The sequence below is a fragment of the Rattus rattus genome, chromosome 5, assembly GCF_011064425.1.
Source record: "Rattus rattus isolate New Zealand chromosome 5, Rrattus_CSIRO_v1, whole genome shotgun sequence".
Classification (NCBI taxonomy): Eukaryota; Metazoa; Chordata; class Mammalia; order Rodentia; family Muridae; genus Rattus; species Rattus rattus.
The window spans coordinates 22,311,551-22,330,763 of NC_046158.1; the positions used below are offsets into that span (position 1 = coordinate 22,311,551).

Consider the following 19,213-nt stretch of genomic DNA (forward strand, 5'->3'; position numbering starts at 1 on the left):
GTAGCAAAGCCAACAATAACATACAACTCCTTCTGCTGTTCGAATCCCCCCAAAATGATGGGTGACGGAAGAGACTCTTATTACAAGTGGGAAAAAGGGAAATGTCACTAGAACAACACGCCTGTGGAGTTTCAGAAGAATGGAATCCAAATGGAGCCATGGTCCTGAACGGAGAACAGAGAGAACAGGCCACTCAGCTCAAGTGAGCAGCCATGAGTGTGGGTGTTATCCCAAGAAGCTCTGAAAGGATCAAGACCTGTCTGCTCTAGGGGTCCACAGAGGTGGAGTAGCGAAGCAGGGCAGAAGCACACTTGACACAATTCTGCGTAAGGCAATGCCGAAGCTTTTTATTACGTCTCCCACCAACCACCTATTTCTCTGTCTCCTTCCAAATCAAGGGCAGAAAGGAAGATCTCTAACTAGAGGGCTTAGGCCAGGGACCAGGCAAGGACTGTGGCAAGGGCGAGTTACAGAAAAGGGAAATGAACCCATTCGCCAGTGGCTTTCTAGTAACCCTTCCCCACTTTATTCCCAGGTAGTTTGAGATGTGCTTTCAGGAGACTGTCCAAGCTTTTCTCTGGAAACTAACTGGACTGACCTAGAAAAAGAGTAAGTGGTGAATCAGAAAACAAGTTGATCATGGTTTCACTGAAGAGAATGGTCAGCAGTGAACAAATTCTGGTTCCAAAGAACTAATAGCCTTCTGAAGTCTTGCTCTAAAATAAAATGGATCTAAGTGACATGAGGAAGTCCTTTTTAAAAAATAAAACTTTTATGTGTACACATGTGTATTTGGGTGAATGTACGACCACAGGGGCACGGCTTCCTGTGTCAGAAGAGAGTTTCAGATCCTTTGGGACTGAGTAGCTGGGTGTGAACTGTCTGAAAAGCATGCTGGAAACTGAACTCTGGTCTTCTGGAAGAATGAGATGTGCTCCTAACCACCAAACCATCTCTGCAGCCCCCAGGAGACCTTTTAAATAGGAGTAATAAGCTAGACAAATAAAAAATGATTAATATAACTTAAAGAAAAAAACCTGCTACAATGTAGAAAACAGAACGCAACAAAAAATTCTATATAGTATGTTTCACAATATTAACATTTTGCAGACATGGGAGGAAAACCAAAATCTAATAGGAAAGGACATCTAAAAACAAAACAAAACAAAGCTAGTGGTTAAGAAATATTATATGGTGAGGTAGTTCAGTGGCTAAGCAAATGGTAGGAGAGAAGTTTGGATTCCCAGAAAGCCATGTAAGTACTGACTGAACTTGTCTGCCCATCTGTGACTGTGGCCTCCTAAGGTGGAGAAAGGGTATCCAGAACAGGCTGTGCAGCAAGAAAGCCCGAGCCTTGAGCTGTGAGTATGAGCACCAGCCCTGATGGAGTAGTGGAGGAAGAACAGTTGAATGCTCTGGCACAGCTGTGGATACAAGGGAGCCACAGACAGGCAAAGCGATGGGAACTACTCACCATACATGCACAGGCAAGCATGCAGACACTACATGCACATGAGAAACTCAAACAATAAGAATATATAACTAAGGGAAAGAAGAGCTGAAGAACTGAATGAGAAAAACCTTGTGGGGGCAATAAAGAACAGCTATGACAAATAACTTTGTATTGATGAGATGGAGAACCCAACTAAAGAAAGGAGAAGAAAATTCAATCCAAGTATAATCACTCAGTAATTTGAAAGCATGCAGGTGTTTTCCTGTATTCTTCTGGTGAGGTGCAGTGCATACCTGGATTCCTAACATTTGAAAGGATGGGCTAGAGGCCAGGCAGGGCTAATAGAACAAAACAAAACCAAACCACTAAAGAAACACTCCAATGGTAAGAAGTTGTGACAGAGTGCATATTTTTAAAAGACAAAAAATTTAAAATGTAAAGAATAAAAAGTTTTATCAGTTGTGGATGCTGAGGAACTCAGGAAGCTAAGATATAAGGGCTGGAAATAAAAATTTTGGTATCTATTTTGAAATGTCTTTTGTTCTTTCTGACCTTGTAATCTAAATACTTGTGTTATTTTGAGAATTATTCATTTTAGGAATTTTTGACATCTCATGCAATGATTTATTTCAGTACTAAAATTTCTAATTTTTCCTTCTTGATCTCCTACTTGTGTTGGATTATTATCTTCCTGAATCTAAACATCCCTTTTCTACTTTCAATCTCTTTTTCATGAAGAACATGATGAATTAACTCAAAATGGTCTGGGAACAACTAAAGATATACAAAAGGGGACAATGCGAAGAGAACTGACTCCAAGTTTGACTTTCTGAACAAACACCCAGCATTTTCAGTGTTAAGATGTTCTTTTCACTGTGCATCTAGCATGTTTCACAGAGGGTCCACCTACATGCAGATATTTGCTCTTAGAATAACAAAATTACAACAGTGTATCACCTACAAGATATACTAGTGTAAAGACAGCACAACGCTTGGGGGTAACAAGTCACTGTCTGATCTCATGTAAGGCCCATTCCACAAGATGGAACCCATACCTGACGCCACTTGGCAGACCAAGAACCACAGACTAGAGAGCTCAGGGACTGAGGGTAAAACCAGACATAACTGCTCTATTAAAGTAATGCCACACAAAATAACTCCTAATGCCATTCTGCTATACTGAGAGATGAGTGTCTTACTCAGCTATCATCAGTGCTTCCTCCTGCAGTACATGAGAACAATACAGAGACCCACAGTCAGACATTGTGCATGCGCGCACACACATAGGCACACGCACATATACAGGCACAGACAGACAGACAGACAGGTAGATGCACACACACACACACACACACACACACACAGAGAGAGAGAGAGAGAGAGAGAGAGAGAGAGAGAGAGAGAGAGAGAGAGAGAGACAGAGAGAGAGAGAGAGAGAGAGAGAGAGAGAGAGACGCACACCATGGGACACTCAGCATTAAACAGGATGTGCTCATCAAATCCCTCCCCTCAGGATTCAGGGAACCCCTGAGAAGAGGAGATGGAGGCAGCAAGGCCTTCTAAACACACAGGACCAACCCATAGAGGAACTCACAGAGACTGTGGCAGCATACATAGGATCTTCACGTGTCTGCACTAGAGGGGGCCCAAGAGTTGAAAGGGGAAGTGGACACAAGTCTCCATCCCCAATCCAATCCAGCACTAATTCCAATGGATTAGTAGTTGCAAATGAAAAGGGAGTCTCACTGGGGAAACAAACTACTGTTAAGGTTAGGCTGTACGTTCAGCAGTAGATGACCACCAGAAAACAAATTCAATGTCATCTTTGGAAGTTTTTTTATCCCATATCCTGTAAGGGCATTTTCTTTTTTAAAAATTATCCTTTTTTTTTTTTTTTTTTTTTTTTTACCCCCCGTCCCTCATTTAGGTCCTTAGTGTAGATATTATTGTACGGCTTCTAGTTTAGCACTTGTATGGTGTTCCTTAGTGTGCAAATGAGAGTTTCTGCATCAGTATCTGCTTCTTGTGCCTCTTCATGGGCTCTTTTCCTTTTTATTTGCTTTGTCCTATTCTGATGTGCTTGTTTTTGTTTATCTTACTATATTATGTTTTCTTATTATCCTAAAGATGCCCATTATTTTTCTAATGAGACAGAAAGGGGGTGAATACGGAGGGAGGGGGAGCCAGGGAGAAACAGGGAGGAGTGGAGGGAAAGGAGACATAATCAGGATATGTAGTACAGGCCTGACTTCCCCCTTTTCAAGCTTATACTACTGATTTATATTATTATTATTATTATTATCATTATTATTTATAATCATTACTATCATATTGTGTATAGTGGTAAAAGGGAGAGTTGGCTGTCGGGGTATGCACATGAAGGTCAGAAGACAACTTTGTAGAATCGATCCTCTCCTTCTGCCACGTGGGTTTGAAGGGGTGAGCATTTGCCCACAGATCATCCTGCTATTCCAACCTTTTTAAATAAATAAAGTACTGACTGCTTACAGTTTATACAATGCACATCTTCTTCAAGAATGTGAAAATTATGCTGAGGTTCAACATTATTCACAGAAGAAATTTTACTTCTTACTTTGAAATATCATGACTTTGAATAGTGGGTTTATAAATACAGCAAATACTCTCATGAGAGGCTTACATCCATTCAGTTTTCCTTAATTATTACACTGTATCACAGGCACGCAAATGTACGAATGCACCTTTAAAGACTTCAGTATTTAAATGTAAATAGAAATGGTTTATCTTTAGTACATAACATATTAGAAAAAGTCACCACTTAATGGAATATAAAACTCAAGGAATTCTCATACAAACTTAAGTAATCACTTCATAACTTAGCTATATTTTATAAACTACTTTAAGGTACACTATCACCTGAATTGTCAATAATCTCATTTACATACAGTTGATACTTCAATCATTTATACTAGGACATAACTGAGTCCTAAAAGTGTCAAAAGCCGTATTATTTTAGAACTGAAAGTTAGTTTGGGAGTACAGACAGCAAATGGCCAGATGGCCCTGCAGTAAACTGCTGAAAGCCATTTAAAACCAATCCATGTGGAGATGTATTCCAACAGAGAGCTATAGGCAACACGCCAACAAGATACCGAAAGACTTGTGACAATATCTTTGTTAGCCATAAATAACATTTTAATTTTATAGAACTCAAATTAAAACAAACCTCTCTCTCTCTCTCTCTCTCTCTCTCTCTCTCTCTCTCTCTCTCTCTCTCTCTCTAACTTCTCAGTAGTAAATATATGAGTACAATCAAGTAATCAAGAGTGTTACCTCACAGGGTTCCAGCCATGGTGGATGCTCAGGGACAGCTGCCGAGTGAAGGAGTTAGAAAGGCTATGCACACACTTCTCTATGCTCGGTCCCGTCCTGATTGCTGCTTTATACTGATGTGCAGGGTGGGAACTTCAGTGACACTCTATTTAGGTAGTTTGCATATATGAAGTAGAAAGGGGTGAGGTTTAAGGGTAGTGTCTTGATAAACTTACATAAAGGTACAAATACCACAGCTACTGATTAAGCAAGCTCAGTTCTTTACTTCTGATATTCAATGCAAATGATATACAAAATAAAGATTCATTAAAGAGTGACTGCCACACCAACAGCAAAGAGAATGAAGACCTGCTATGCAGTATTTTCAGAGATATTGAATTTGTTGTCACTAAGGTCAACAAACTACTTCGAAGGACTGCCTACTGTGACATGGAAAAAGCTTTGTAAGTCTTCTGACATACTGGACTGAAATAGGGTTAGACGTCTAGAAGAAATGAGTATCCACTTATTGATGGCCAAGGCCACAACTGACAGACAGCCTCTGTGATAGGTGGAAATTTACAGTACAAACATAACATCATGCTGAGGACTTTCCCCATCATCTTAGCATTGCAGCTTAGGTCCTACTGCGGAAGATGATACATACAACAGTAGGTAGAGGTGCTAGGGGCAGATCTTCAGGACTTCTGGGGCAAAGTGATTGGCAACATCACTCTCTACCATCCCAAATGAGAAAGGGGTGAAGACTGGAGAGAAGGACACTGGCCAGGCAAGCAGCCTGGGCACTGATCCCTAGCAGGATGCCTGCCACGCTGCCCAAACATAACAGTCTGGATGCTTCCACTCCAGCAGCAGCACACAGGGGAACTCTCAGTAGCTGGGAGTGGCTCTTGTGAGATCAGCAGTATAAAAAGAGGGCATTAACAGATGTTTGCCAAAACCAGAACAAACAGAAAAGCCATGAAGCCCCCTATTTATATTATGTGGAAGGAAAAAGACACTTGATTTTCTTTCCCTTTTTCTTTTCTCCTGTAGACTTGGTTGAGGGGAATCAGTATTGATGAATGGAGACAGTGTCAAGAATCCTGCCTTCAGGATGAGGGCCATGTCGTACACCTGAGACCTGTACACGATGCCAGATCATGTAGACAGGGGTTCTTCGAACAGCCAGCCTTCATCAGGCTCTCTCCCTCTCTGTCTGGTAAGTTACAGAGTAGACACAAAAGCACTTACTTTGTGCCCACAAGAGTACTACTTTGCTATTGTCCAACAGAAGGCATGTGGCAGCCAAGAGGGCTCCTCAGAAAGCACAGGTCATTGACTCTGGAGTCCCTTGTTCCCTCCTCTCTCCTCCTGGAGCTGGAGAGACGGGACATGATAGAGAGTGTGTGACTGATGTCTAAACAGAAGGATTCTAACAGCTCTAGACCAGTAACAGCCTCCTTTCTATTTCTACCCCTGCCTTCAATTACACTCTCAGAGCTTCTTTCCCTTCTGATTGGTGGCAACATGCACAGTTTTCATGGCTTTCTTGATTTTTATTTTCTGCTATTGCATTTCTGTCTGTCCAACATTATAATCCAGACAGAAACACTTTTTCAAATAAGGTACAAAAGGTGCCAGCCATGTATATGAAAACAAAACACTTCGATTTATTACATAAGAAGTGTTATAAAGAGAATTGGAATGGAACCGCAAAAGTGTCAGGGACATCTGAATACATCAGCAGGGTTCTGGACAGGTTAGCGCTCTACTCTGTCTGAGGAGCTGAGACTTAAAGCAATTCAGTGAATAGCTTCGTGTTTCCTCATCTTCTAAGGGATGCTAATACCAATACCTTTATCAGATCTGGGAAGGCTAAATAAGGCTTCCTTCCTTTATTCTGTCTGTACGGTCATAATTTACTGCAGTGAGAACGTACTACTTATACTGGGAAAATACACAAGCTATTTCAATTACACTATAAGAAGGAGAGCGTCTGTGAGGGATAGGGAGGTAGTGGCATGCTTCTTCTGTTAGAGGTGATTATTTGGCTTGGCTTCTTATATGTAATGTCACTCAGAGCCACAGGAAAAGCAAAAACATTCTATTCTAACACAGGCAAGAGCCATCTGGTCATTCATTGATAGAAATAAGTATCTAAGGATGAACTGTATTTCTACTGACCAGTCTGCGTACACACAAGGCATGCAGAAGGCATGAAGCCTTAGCACACATCCAAAAGAACACTCAGGATTCTGTTTTGCAGTTTTGGGCTGTGGCATCATGTCAGGTTTCAGTTGTTTATTGTATCACCTCATTTACCCAAATGAAAAGTCACTCCCAGGACTCAGTTTCTTCTACTGGCACCACTATTCATTTTGGGCACAATTTTACTTTAAAAAGGGAATGGAAAGATACTGATGTCATTGTCGATGAAGCAAAACCACATGAGAGGCCCTGACTCTGGTGCTCATTTATTAGATAGAAGTCTGGGGGAAGAAGCTCGGGGACGTATGTGTCATAGCATTTTCAACGGCTGCCCTCTACAAACAAGGCTAGTTTACAAGAGAGGAACACATAAGGTAGGAGGGGTTTCAGTTTTTAAACTACATCACTAAGTACACATTTGCTTCTAAACTTTAAAGCAGTGCATTTGGATAGAGTTATAGCATGGCTTTAAACACACACGCACACCCAGACACACACAATGGAGGTAAGCCAGTTACTCCTGCAGCACAGATGTGCACAAGAATGCTCTAAGTGATTAAGATGGGGGCTTTAAAGTTGGCTAATTAGAAACATCTTTCTCCCTATGATCAACACTGATATTAGCTCTGAGTTCTGACTAGTGGGCATTTACACTTGAATTTAGATTCACCCTTCAGACGCAGGAACACTGGCTGTACTTGCTCCTGGGCTGTAGGACTGTCTCACTGTGAGGGCCTACTGTTTTAAACTCCGTCCATCAAGTCAGTTTAGAAAATAGAATTCTGTCCACCTAATAGAACTTCTTGTAAATAGCATTTATCCTCTCTCAGAAAGAAGGACAATAGTCATAAGTGTAATAGTTTAAACCTATCTTGACAGAAAGAAATCACTGTCTATAATAGCAACCACACTATTCTGCTGTGATTAATGGCACTGATGTTTTCTAGAAAGGCCAGCCACAGGACTGCTGAGACTGTGAAATACAGTAATCTATGGGAACCTTTTCACCATTCTGCTTGACAAAAATAGTTGCTTAATAATGTTTCAGTTTTGTAAAATGACCCTGACTACAAAAGAAGGTGAATCCTGGGACCTGTAATGCACATGACCTTGTTTTAAGTCCATGTTTTGTTACCAAGAGTCTTGAAAGACATCAAGCTCTCCCTTTGTATGTTAACCAAAGATTCTTTTTGCTACTAAAACTTTTAAAGTTACAGTCCCATGAAGTCCCAAGGCTCAGATAAAGTGGCTTCCTATTGGTCACATACTTTGTCCCTCAAGACATCCATCAGAGAGAGCACAAGATCATTTTGGTTTCCTAAGTTCATAGTGGCAAGACCATAGCATGGCTTCTCTAGATTAGTAAAGAGTGACTAAGGCAGGTCAGCTAACAAGTATGCATTACTGAGCACTGGAGAGCAGTACGGAAGCTCTTCGAGACACAGATACCCAATTACTTCTCCCTTCTAGACTTGAAGAATCTGCTGTTAATGGCATTGGTATTAAGCAAAACAGCAGCAACAACAACAAAAACCCAAAAAACTGGAGACCTTTCATTTCCTTTGTGTTTTGTTCATAACTCCAGAGTAGATAATAATCTCAAGTCAGTTTATTTCTCACTGAGGTGTCACATAAGTCAAAATGAACAAATAAACAAACAAACCAAAACAAAAACAGCAAAGAAAACCCCAACAGAAGTGAGAGGTGAGTCGAGGTGTCTATGACAATGCTGCAGTAAAAGGAACTATGGCAATGGATCTTCAAGGACAAATTGCCTTGAGCTCAGTTTTCAGGGGCAACACAAAAAAAGGGGAAGTGATATTTAGTCAAAACAAAACAAAATAAAAACAAAAACAAAGACCCTCACTGAAGATCTGAGTTTTTCCAATTATTAAATGGGAATAATCAAAGTGCTGTATAATAGAAGTATAGTATACATTAGGCATCAATAAATCTATTTCACATTGAGATCACCTTCTCTAGAAGGGAGTACACCTGCTCAGTGTGAACAGTATGGCTGATGGTATAAAGAGGGAGATTCAGGGGAAAAAAAAACCCAGATAGTTTGACAAATTTATGTATTTTCTTGCACTTCCGTATGCTCTAAATACCTGACTGGATTCTTCACCTTGTACTGGTGACTATATATGACAGTAGTGGTCCAAAAACTTCTAAGACACTTAAATAGAAAGGACATCAAACAATGATAATGGGTGGTTCTCCTATGTCTCTTGTTTCCTTTTTTCCAGCATTTCTTAGTGGGACAGCTTCAGAAGGTATTCAAAGAAAAACAAAGAGTAGAAAAAACTTGTTTTAGGAGCATGATTCAGACTGAGTGTTCAGAGAGGATACTTGCTATTTGATTGTAAGAAAGAACTCTGCAAAGCTTAAGGGTGTAGGGATGCACAGGGTTGGGGTGCGGTGGGGTGGGGTGAAGGGTCGGGGGTGGTGGTGGTGGTCATGGTGGGGAGTTTTCCATACAAACCATTGTGAAAATCTTCACTCTTCACAACATTCCCCCTAGCATTTTCATTGAGTCAAAATACTATGGCACCTACTATCCTCTTATGATATCTTCTTAACGATTCCTGTTTAGTCAGAAAGGTATCTTTGCCAATACTTCATAAAAAAGCAAAGAAAATACCTCTTTTCACATATTTGAGGATTTATTTTTCTTTTTCTGTAATGGTATAAGATTATATAAGTGGAGTACAAAAACAGCTTCACATTAAGCTAATCTTAAAGTTTTGCTGAGAAAAGCTTTCTTTAGAAGTAATACAATCATAAATTCTTCACAACTCCATGAGTTCAGCTGTTCATTAGCATTATATGTATCAATTGGGTGGAAAGGCTGCTGAGAGTAGACTGCTGCACAGAAATACATAACAGCCTTCACAGTGACACTTGCTCATAATGCCCTTCCTAACCCATTTCTCTGCAGCCAGCAAACTGCATGAAATAGTTCTGTGAAGGGGAAAACAGAAGAAAAAGTCATATTCAAGATAGCAGCATGTGTTTGCATTTCCCCATTACCTACCATTCATTCACCAGAAAACTCTTGAGTGACTTCTGAGAATCCTTTCACTTCTGGTAATTATAAGAAATGCAGACCTCCTCTGGCATTTACCATCATTTTTCTTATGACTCACATTAAGATTTCATCCATGAACACATTTCACATGGCTACCCTGAGTTCTGCATTAATCACTTGTGCTTAGTTAAGCACTAAGCATGTTAAATACATTCAAGACTATGATCTTTGCAGGTGAGAGACTATCAGCTCATTTTGAAATGGGGTGTGTGTAGAATCACAAATTTTACCACACTATGAAAGATCCTTCTCTCCTAAGCCAATTCTAGTCCTTCTCCTGATCTCATAATCTTCTAAAGAATATCTCTACATTTGATATAGTCAGCATTTGGTGGTTTAAATGAATATGGCCCTCAAAGTCCCATAGGGAGTAGCATTATTAGGAAGTTTGGCCTTGTTGGAGTAGGTGTGGCTTTTTTGGAGGAAGAATGTCACTAGGGGTGGGTTTTGAGGTCTCAGATGCTCATGTAAGGCCCAGTATTTTACTCCCTTCCTACTGTCAGTAGATGATCTTGATGCAGGACTCTCAGCTACCTTTCCAGCACCATGTTTGACTGTGTGCTATCATGTATTCTTCCTATAATGATGACAATGGACTAAACCTCTGAACTGTAAGCCAGCTCCAATTAAATGTTTTACTTTATAAATGTTGCTGTGCCTCTTCACAGCAACAGGAACCCTAAGACAGAAATTGGTACCAGGAGTGGGGTATTACTATAATAGGCTGGACTATGCCTATGGAGCACTGTGGAACTCTTGACTAGAAAAGTAATTGGGTACTTTAAGGGGGACTTAATGGGCCATTCTAGGAGAAGTAAGTAAGACAGTGGTGTTGAAGGTATTTTGAGCTGTTGGGGCCTAGCTCAAGAGGTTTCAGAGCAGAAAAATACTGATATGCAGCCTAGGGAGCATTATTGTGATATTTTGGCTAAGTGTGTGGCTGCTTTCTGCCTTTGTCCAAAAAGTCTGCCTGAGGCTAGATTGAAGAGTTAAGGATTAACATCTCTGGCAGAGGACATTTCAAAACAGCCTAACATTGACTGTTTCATGTGGTTATTAGTGGCTAGTCTTACAGAAATCTATAATGAAAAGGAGAAAAATGAGTAAAACAACAAGGGTACCAGGAAATGGAATTGATCTAAGTCTTATCTTCAAGGAGATAAAAAGGATTACACAAAACCCTGATACTAAGTGGAATAAAGGGAATGGTGACCTCAGGACAAAACTTCAGTGACCTAAGGTTCCAATTTGTGAAAAGGAATTTTAAAACAAAGCTTAGGTCTGGGTGTGGTGGCACACACCTTTAACCTTAGCACTGGGGATGCAGAGGCAGGTAGATTTAAGAGTTGAAGGACAGCCTAGTCTACATATAAAGTTCCAGGTCAGTCAAGTTTAAATAGTTCAGAACAATCAAAACCAGAAAGCTAATGAAAATATATTTGAATCCTTATTCCATGCCCCAGCAAGCAGCAGTACTTGGCAGCTTTGGAGTCAAGGACATAAGAAAGAGGCTATGGAATCTCCCTCTAAGATTAAGGAAAGCTGCTGAGGGTAGGCATGAGTTAGAGATGTCCCTAAATAGAGGCCCTAGAGAGGCTATAGTGTGAGGCTATAAAGGTGAAGCCTGGGTTGCACTGGAGACCCCAAGACATTGGAAATAGGAGAGCTGTAGGATACCTGCCAGGGTGCACTGCTAACAAGAAATGGAAGGAGCCCAAGAGAGAGAAGTATGTTATAGTCAGTAAAGCTGAAGGAATTGGAGATCTGAAGAACAGTGACATCAGATATGTAGATGCAGAGTTTGGAGTTCACCTTGATGGTTTTCAATCTTGCTTTAATCCAGTATTTTCTTACTATGCTCCCTTTATTCCCTTTTGTAATGGTAATGTATATCCTGTGCCATTATATGCTGGAAGAATGTGATCTGCTTTTTCATTTGGATTTTATAGGGGACTATAATTAAAAGAGTTCCCTGAGTCTCAGAAGAGACTTTGAACTTTAGACTTCTAAACAGTGCTGATACCGTAATAGACTGGGGGCTTTGGAGCATATGTTGTTAGAGTTTCTACTGCTGTGAGGAGACGCCATGGCCAAGCCTCAGGTTCTTCATAGGTGAAATGAGGAAATTTGCTGTTAACATTCATATAGTCTGTAGCAGATAAAATTTAAGATATTAAGTATAATATCTTAAATATATGCATATCTTCATAAGCAATGTGATGCATATAAATTACACAATAAATGTTAGATTTTAATATAAATGTTACTGTTAATAATAAATTCTGGCCAAAGAAAAAATATGGTATTAAAGAAAAGAGATTTGCTCAAAAAGGGCCATGTACTCAACAAGGATGATAGTTATCTTACAGATTCTGAAGGGTAGAAGCTCCCTGGAGGAAATGGAGAAAGTCATGGTGGTAGTTTTGTTTTGTTTTTTGAAATCTACTCCAGACTGCAGACCAGGCAGAAGACATGGTTTGGGAACAGAAATTGCAAAACTGGAGCAGAAGCAGCATAAAGTAGGGCTGGGGACTTCAACCATGAGGACACCATCTGGAAAGCTTGCTTGGCAAAGACACAACATTAAAGTCTTGACTTACTTTGCTAAGAGTTTAAGCTCAAAGAAGGCAGATGATGCCAGTAAAGAAATGACTTTTCTAGACTTCAAGCAGACAGAATGAGAGAGAAGCTGCATATGGGATGACGAAATCATTATAAATTTGAAGCAATAGTAGCCACTAAGCATCAGGAAACATTGGAAAAGAGGAAGAGGAGAGTAGAACAATGTCAAAATCCTTCCATGTCTTTCAGATCACCTGCTCCCTGAGCTACAGTTGTGCTATGGTTTGTTTTGTTTCAGGATAAAGAATTTGGAATGACTACCTTGGTGACAATTTAAAACAGACTCATTCTTTCCTGAGGTGACTTCCCAGCACTCACTGACAGAGAACTATGTCTAGTTTGGTGGACAGCTTAGCCATGACTCTGATTATCTGTGATAACAGGCAGTGTGGTGACCTGAAGCAGAAATGGAACAAAGATATTCTATATGCTTTAAAGAATATACCATGAAGCAGCTTGACTATTTCCACAGTCAATAGCTTATTTATCCTAAAAATCATTTTTAATTAGTGTAACATTTACATTTATAAAATTATAGCCATCTTCATAATATGGAAAGACTGTCACTGAGACCCTATATGTCAAATGCAAAGAAAGTGATGGGGTAACAGCCCACAATAGAATTTTATTTAATATTTGACAGATGTGTAGAACCTCTGAGGCACATACCTGTCAAATTTCAAAGAGGCTAATAATGTGGATGTAAAAACTAATCCTTCATTTCAGTAATTGTCAGAAATGCACTTCAAAAAATAAAAATACCATACAATTCCATTAACTATTTTGTTAAATGACATTACACAAAAAGGAGAGGGCATCCAAGAGTGCATGGAGTAACACCCTGAAATGTCAGTTCCTTCCTAATTTCACTGCTGTTTCTATTATTAAACTCAGTCCATTTTATCAGACTATGAAGAATACACCTTCACCTAGACTCCCTTGGTATTGTATGTAACAGAAAAATGCTATCACAACATTTCAACGGTTAAGAAATTTTATGAGAAAATGGTTCCAAACGTTTGCCAAGACCTTCCAAACCACACTGACTGAATAACATTATTATGATATCATGTTTCCCCATTGCCTCTATTACTTAAGCCTGCCTCTCCTGAAATAATACTTGGATGGGAAATTTAGATTATGGAATATAAATGCGATTTCAAAAGACTCTGTATATATAGTTAATATATATGTATATATATATGATGTCAAATAAGTTGTCTTCAACAGTTTTTCATTAACTATTTTTATTGACAAATATAACTTTTCAAACTTTTGCTTACTAGAAATATTGAGCAGAAATTATCATTATTGTCTCTAACTATAGCTAATCAAATACTCATTTTATAACTACTAAATTTAATGTTGAAGACAGTCAAGATTACTTATCACATTACATTTAAAATATCTCCTCAGTTAAAATATAATTAAATCATTTCCTCCTTCGCTTTCCATCTACCCCTCCCATCAACCCTCTCCCAAATTCATGGCTTCTTGCTTTTTAACCATTGTTGTTACATATACATATATACAAATACCCCTAAATATACAACCTGTTGAGTCTGTTCAATGTTGCCTGTGTGTATATGTCGAGGCCTGACCACTTGGTACTGGATAACCAATCAGGAGACTGGTTATTTAATTAGTCCTCTCAGCAGCTGTTTACTATTTGTAGCTCTTGATTTAGGGATTGAACCACTGAGATTTCCCTTGTTTATATTGTCATGTCAACTGCTAGAACTGTTTGGACCTTTAAAAAAAAATTAGTCATTTTATTTATTTATGGCCCAGATGCTCCCCCCGCCCGCCCACCCCATCCCCTCTCTCAGAGTTCTTACCCTCCATCCCCTGTTCAGGTCTTTTTTAGGCAACCATTTTCTTGAAATTTTCCTGTCATAGTTAGACGGGGCTGTTACTTAGTTTGTCTCTATGAGCCTTCATGGGCCAAGGTTGTTGATTCTGTAGGTCTTCGTTTGGTATCCTTGACCCCTCAGGATCCCTCAGTCCTTACCAGAACTCTTCCACAAGTCTCCCAAGATCTGCCTATCGTTTGGCTGTGGGTCTCTGCATTTGTTTGCGTCTAGGAGATAGTTATGCTAGACTCCTGTCTGCAAGCATGGCAGAGTCTCACTCATAGTGTCAGGGTTTGCTTCTCTCACATGGCATGGATCTCAAGGCGAACCAATTATTGCCTGATTGTTCCCCCAGTCTCTGCTCCATCTTTATCCCTGAACATCTTGTAGTCAGAACAGATTTTGGGTGGTTTTATGCCCCTCCACTAAAAGTCCTGCCTGGCTACAGGAGGGGGCCACTTCAGTTTCCATATCCCTAGCTGCTAGGAGTCCCAGGTCTCTGGCTTCTCTCAGAGGTGCCTGTCCTCGAATTTGCACCCTCTTTCCCATCCCTCTCCTGCACCGCCCCTCCCCCCAGTTCCTCACATCTTATCCTCACCCTGTTCCTGCCGCTCCACCCTCCCATGTCTATTTTATATCCCCTTCTGAGGAAGATCCTCCTCTGGGCTCTCACTGTTACTTAGCTTCTTTGGTCTGTGGACTGTACCATGTCTGATGGATATTTAGGTTGTATCCAGTTTCTGACTATTACAAATAAAGGTGCTATAAACATGGCTGAGCAAGTGTCCTTGTGGTATGATGAACGGTGTCTTGAGGTAGAACTACTACTGAGAAGCTGTCAGGTGATTTTTCAAGTGTACACTCCCATCAGCAGTGGAGGAGAGTTCCCCTTACTTCATAACCTCACCATCATCTGATAGAAGACTTTCTGCACTCCATGTCCTCTTCTCCCATACTCTACTAAACAATAACTGTGCTATAAATATATCAAGTAGGCTGGGCATCCCACGGTATTCTCTGTATTTTGACTGATGAGGCTTTCTGTAATGGTCTCTGTTTATGATAAAGAAAAACTTCTTTGATGAAGAGTGATATCTATCCTTATCTGTTGGTAAGTATTATCTTACTTAAGTAAAACCTTATCTGTAAACATAAGTATTCAGAGTGCAGTTAGGGATTATTGATTTCAGAAAGTGACCTCCATGTGGTTTTGCCTAGAAATATCAGGAATGATGTCCCTCCTGTTGAGTGAGCTTCAAGTCCAATTATACAGTTGCTGAATTCTGCCAAGATATTAAGTTCTACTATTATACTTTTAGGGATATCTTATAACGCTGGTCATTTTGTATGTTGTTGAATATTTTAAATAAATGAAATCAAATCTTTTTCAAATAGTAAAAATATAATCAAATTTATTTTTGGTATTAGTACATATAATCAATACATGCTCTGAATCATTTACCAATGATTCAGAAAGTCCAGTACAAGACCTACTCTTCATTTCAGTCTGACACTAGACTCTGCCCAATGGGGCTCTTACAGATAGAAGCTGCTCTGAGTCAAATGACTTTAGGGATGACTTGTGAAGAAATACTGTGTTCAAGTAATGGCTTCTGAGTAATAGTAGCCCAAATGCCCATTAATAGACTTGAGATTATACATACTAGGGAAAGATCACTCAGCTATAAAAGGGAATAAACAATTGATGCATTCTAATAACAAAGGTACAGGGAAGAACTCAGACAGAAAAAAATCCATTATTCTTTAATCTCGATAAATGAATAGCTAAATCTGTACAGTTGAAGTACTGAGGGGAGGTTGCCCAGGTCTGGAGAAAGAGGAGAGGTGTGGAAAATCTGGATATCTGGAGAAAAATGACTTTATTTTAGAAATATGGGAAGGTTCTGGAACTGAACAGAAATTGGTGAGTGCATAAATGTGTACATAGACTGAATTGTTCAAATCATCTTATAAAGGTGCACAAAATAGACAGAAATCTTGTGTATTAGCAAACACAACACACAGAAGAACCCATATCTTTCTTCTTCACATATTTCTTTTTAAAAACGATTTATTTATGTCTGTATGTCTGTAGGTCTATATGTATGTTATATACGTTGTTTGCATGTACATCTGTGTACTAGAAAACAGCAACAGACAGTTGTGATCTGCCATGTGAGTCCTGGGAATTGAACTCAGGACCTTTAGAAAAGCTCTTAAGCTATGAGACATCTCTCTCTCTAGCCTCCACATATTTCTTTTTGGTAACACATTTCATTATTTTAGTATTTTCTAACAATTCTTCATTGCATTGTTCCGTCTTCTCTTTCCGCAAACTAAACTGCTGATGGCAAGCCTGTGACACTGCTGTTAAGGGGCAGAGCCTGCAGAAGGGTGAGCCTAGTGGTTAGATGCCCTTAAAGGGACAACTGGGACCCGGCCCCGTCTTTTTATATCTGGAGTCCTATGAGGAATAAAAAGAGTTCTTCCACAAAAACCAAGCACGATGATTTACCTAGCCACTGGTCAGCCTCCCTCTCACAGGCTGAAACCTCTAAAACTGTTCCACTGTCCTCCACTCCTGCCTCTGAGCTGATTACCTTGGGCACTGTGTACTTCCTGTGAAATATTCTGATTCCTGATGGTCTCTGCTTTAGTTACTTCATGCTCTGTCAATCAGCTTCTCGATGATCACAGTCACAACATGTCACTGCTCGATTATAATTATATCTGTAGAGATTTACCTGAGGCCATGAAGGAACGGGACCATCACGAATGCACTACAGCTACCTCCAGCACGCTTACAGTCTCGGCTCTCTTAAATGTCTTGTAATTTACAGCGCCTTTAAAGAAGAGATCCAGGGAGGCTGAACGTTTTAAACTGCGCATACTGAGAACCCTTGATAAAATGTCACTGGAGCTACTTATATACTTCCAAAGAGACATGGCTGACCTGCTAAGAGCCTGTTCCACTTTAAGAAACACATGATACCAGTTAGAGTAAAAAAATCAAAAAAATATGTACTCTAAATTTCTAACAGCAACAGGTGATCTAAGTAGTAAGTTCCCTTTGCTCCAAAGCACACTGGCTTTACTTTAAATATACTCCCCCAAAAGAAGAAAGCCAAAGTTGTTGTTTTTTTGGATTTAAAAATTTGGTTTTTAAAAGTTCAGAACAAAAATGTCCAGATTTAATTTTCATGTGCTTGCCTGTGCAAAATAGTGTAACAGTGGGCAATGCTACCTACACCAGTTCGAATAAAGCAAAGCCTCTCAATGGTGCTGTAAAGAAAGTGCACCCCCCCAGACTGTTTATTATTATTGCTTCTGCATGTGGTGACCTGCGCTCGAACCTCTTACTGGATTTCACCTGATCTATGCCACCTTCTAAAACAAAACAAAACAAAACAAAACAAAACAAAACAAAACCAACAAAAAGACTACAAATGGCTTTCCTTTTCCCCCTGTTTGGAGGTCCAGGAGACTTGTTTGTTAGTGAAGGCCATTCTTCTCTGTCTACTACCTACATCAAAGGAATGCATGCCAGTGAATTCTATGTCACTAAGACCCTAAAAGCCCATGGCCATAATGATAAGAGGATCCTGCAGTAAGGTGTCAGGAAATCCAATAACTGGAATAAAGGAAACAGACAGGATGACGCATAAGAGTTTATGAGGAAAGAAGCTTAAATAGGTGAAAGCCTGGGAGCCCAAAGGGGTCGTGGGGGCAGGGTGGCTAAAGACTGGGACTTCAAAGAGAGAAATCAGCTATGAGCGGTTAGGAGCTCTCACCTGTCAAGAGACTCAGAGCTCGGAACTCTACACAGGGAACACAGGCTGCCATCCTCAAGCAGGGAGGAGGACCGACCATCATCATTTTGCATTTTGCTTGCATAATATATAGCAGTAAGTTATCCCTTCTAATGTGTATTCCAATTTTATTGTTATTATTGAAAATGCTTTTGTATATTTCATATTTTAGTCTGTGACACATTTCATTCATTCATTTATTCACTGATTTACTCACTTTTGTATTTAAGAAACATTTACTGTACTAAATACTGGATTAAACAATATCATTGCCCTTGAAAATTTTATGACTTTCTCTGCAAAGTACATACAAATATTTTAAATTTGGAGAATGAGGCACGTCTTTTCATAAGCAATACACTGTGTTGATCAAGTTAAGAACATGTTCAGTCACAGTAAGAAGGACAGTTGGAGGCCACATCAATCAGAGGATGAGGTAAATGACCTGTCTGCCAACTGGACTACCTACTCTCTTGACTTAGTTCCCACAGACCCATTCCACTGCCCCATCTACTTCATTGTCTACCTCACGCCCAGGCATCTGTCCCCAACTCCAGAAGACCTCACCTGCTCAGATGCTGGCCACACCAGTCAGAAGAGCACACGCTGCACCAAGGCAACACCAGCTGCCAGAAGTCCAGTCCCCAACCTGGACAGAGTCTCCCTACTGGCAAAGGCAAACTCAGAAATCAGCACCTAGACCTATAGATAATCATCCCCAAACAGCAGCCTGAGTGCCAGTGTAAGAAAACAACCAATAACAGCCAGGCAACATGGCAGCACCAGAGAGGTCACCTGGCCTATAACTGCAGCACCTGAAATAGTCCATCACAGCTGGGACCCAAGAAAATGAAATTAAAACCAACTTTATGAAGATGAAAGA

At 40.0% G+C, this 19,213-nt stretch overlaps 1 protein-coding gene across 3 annotated transcripts in view; it reads right to left on the minus strand.

Annotated features, from left to right (window-relative positions):
• The window catches only part of Gtdc1 (glycosyltransferase like domain containing 1), a 618,171-nt gene that overhangs the window by 77,821 nt on the left and 521,137 nt on the right, over nt 1–19,213 (minus strand). The window contains exon 1 of one of the 3 annotated variants that reach the window (XM_032903253.1): nt 4,766–4,868. The exons of the other annotated variants lie outside the window; for them this stretch is intronic. The gene's annotated coding sequence lies outside the window, so the exon portion shown is untranslated. Of the gene's footprint in view, nt 1–4,765; nt 4,869–19,213 lie in introns of those variants that run through there. 3 annotated transcript variants of the gene reach the window in all.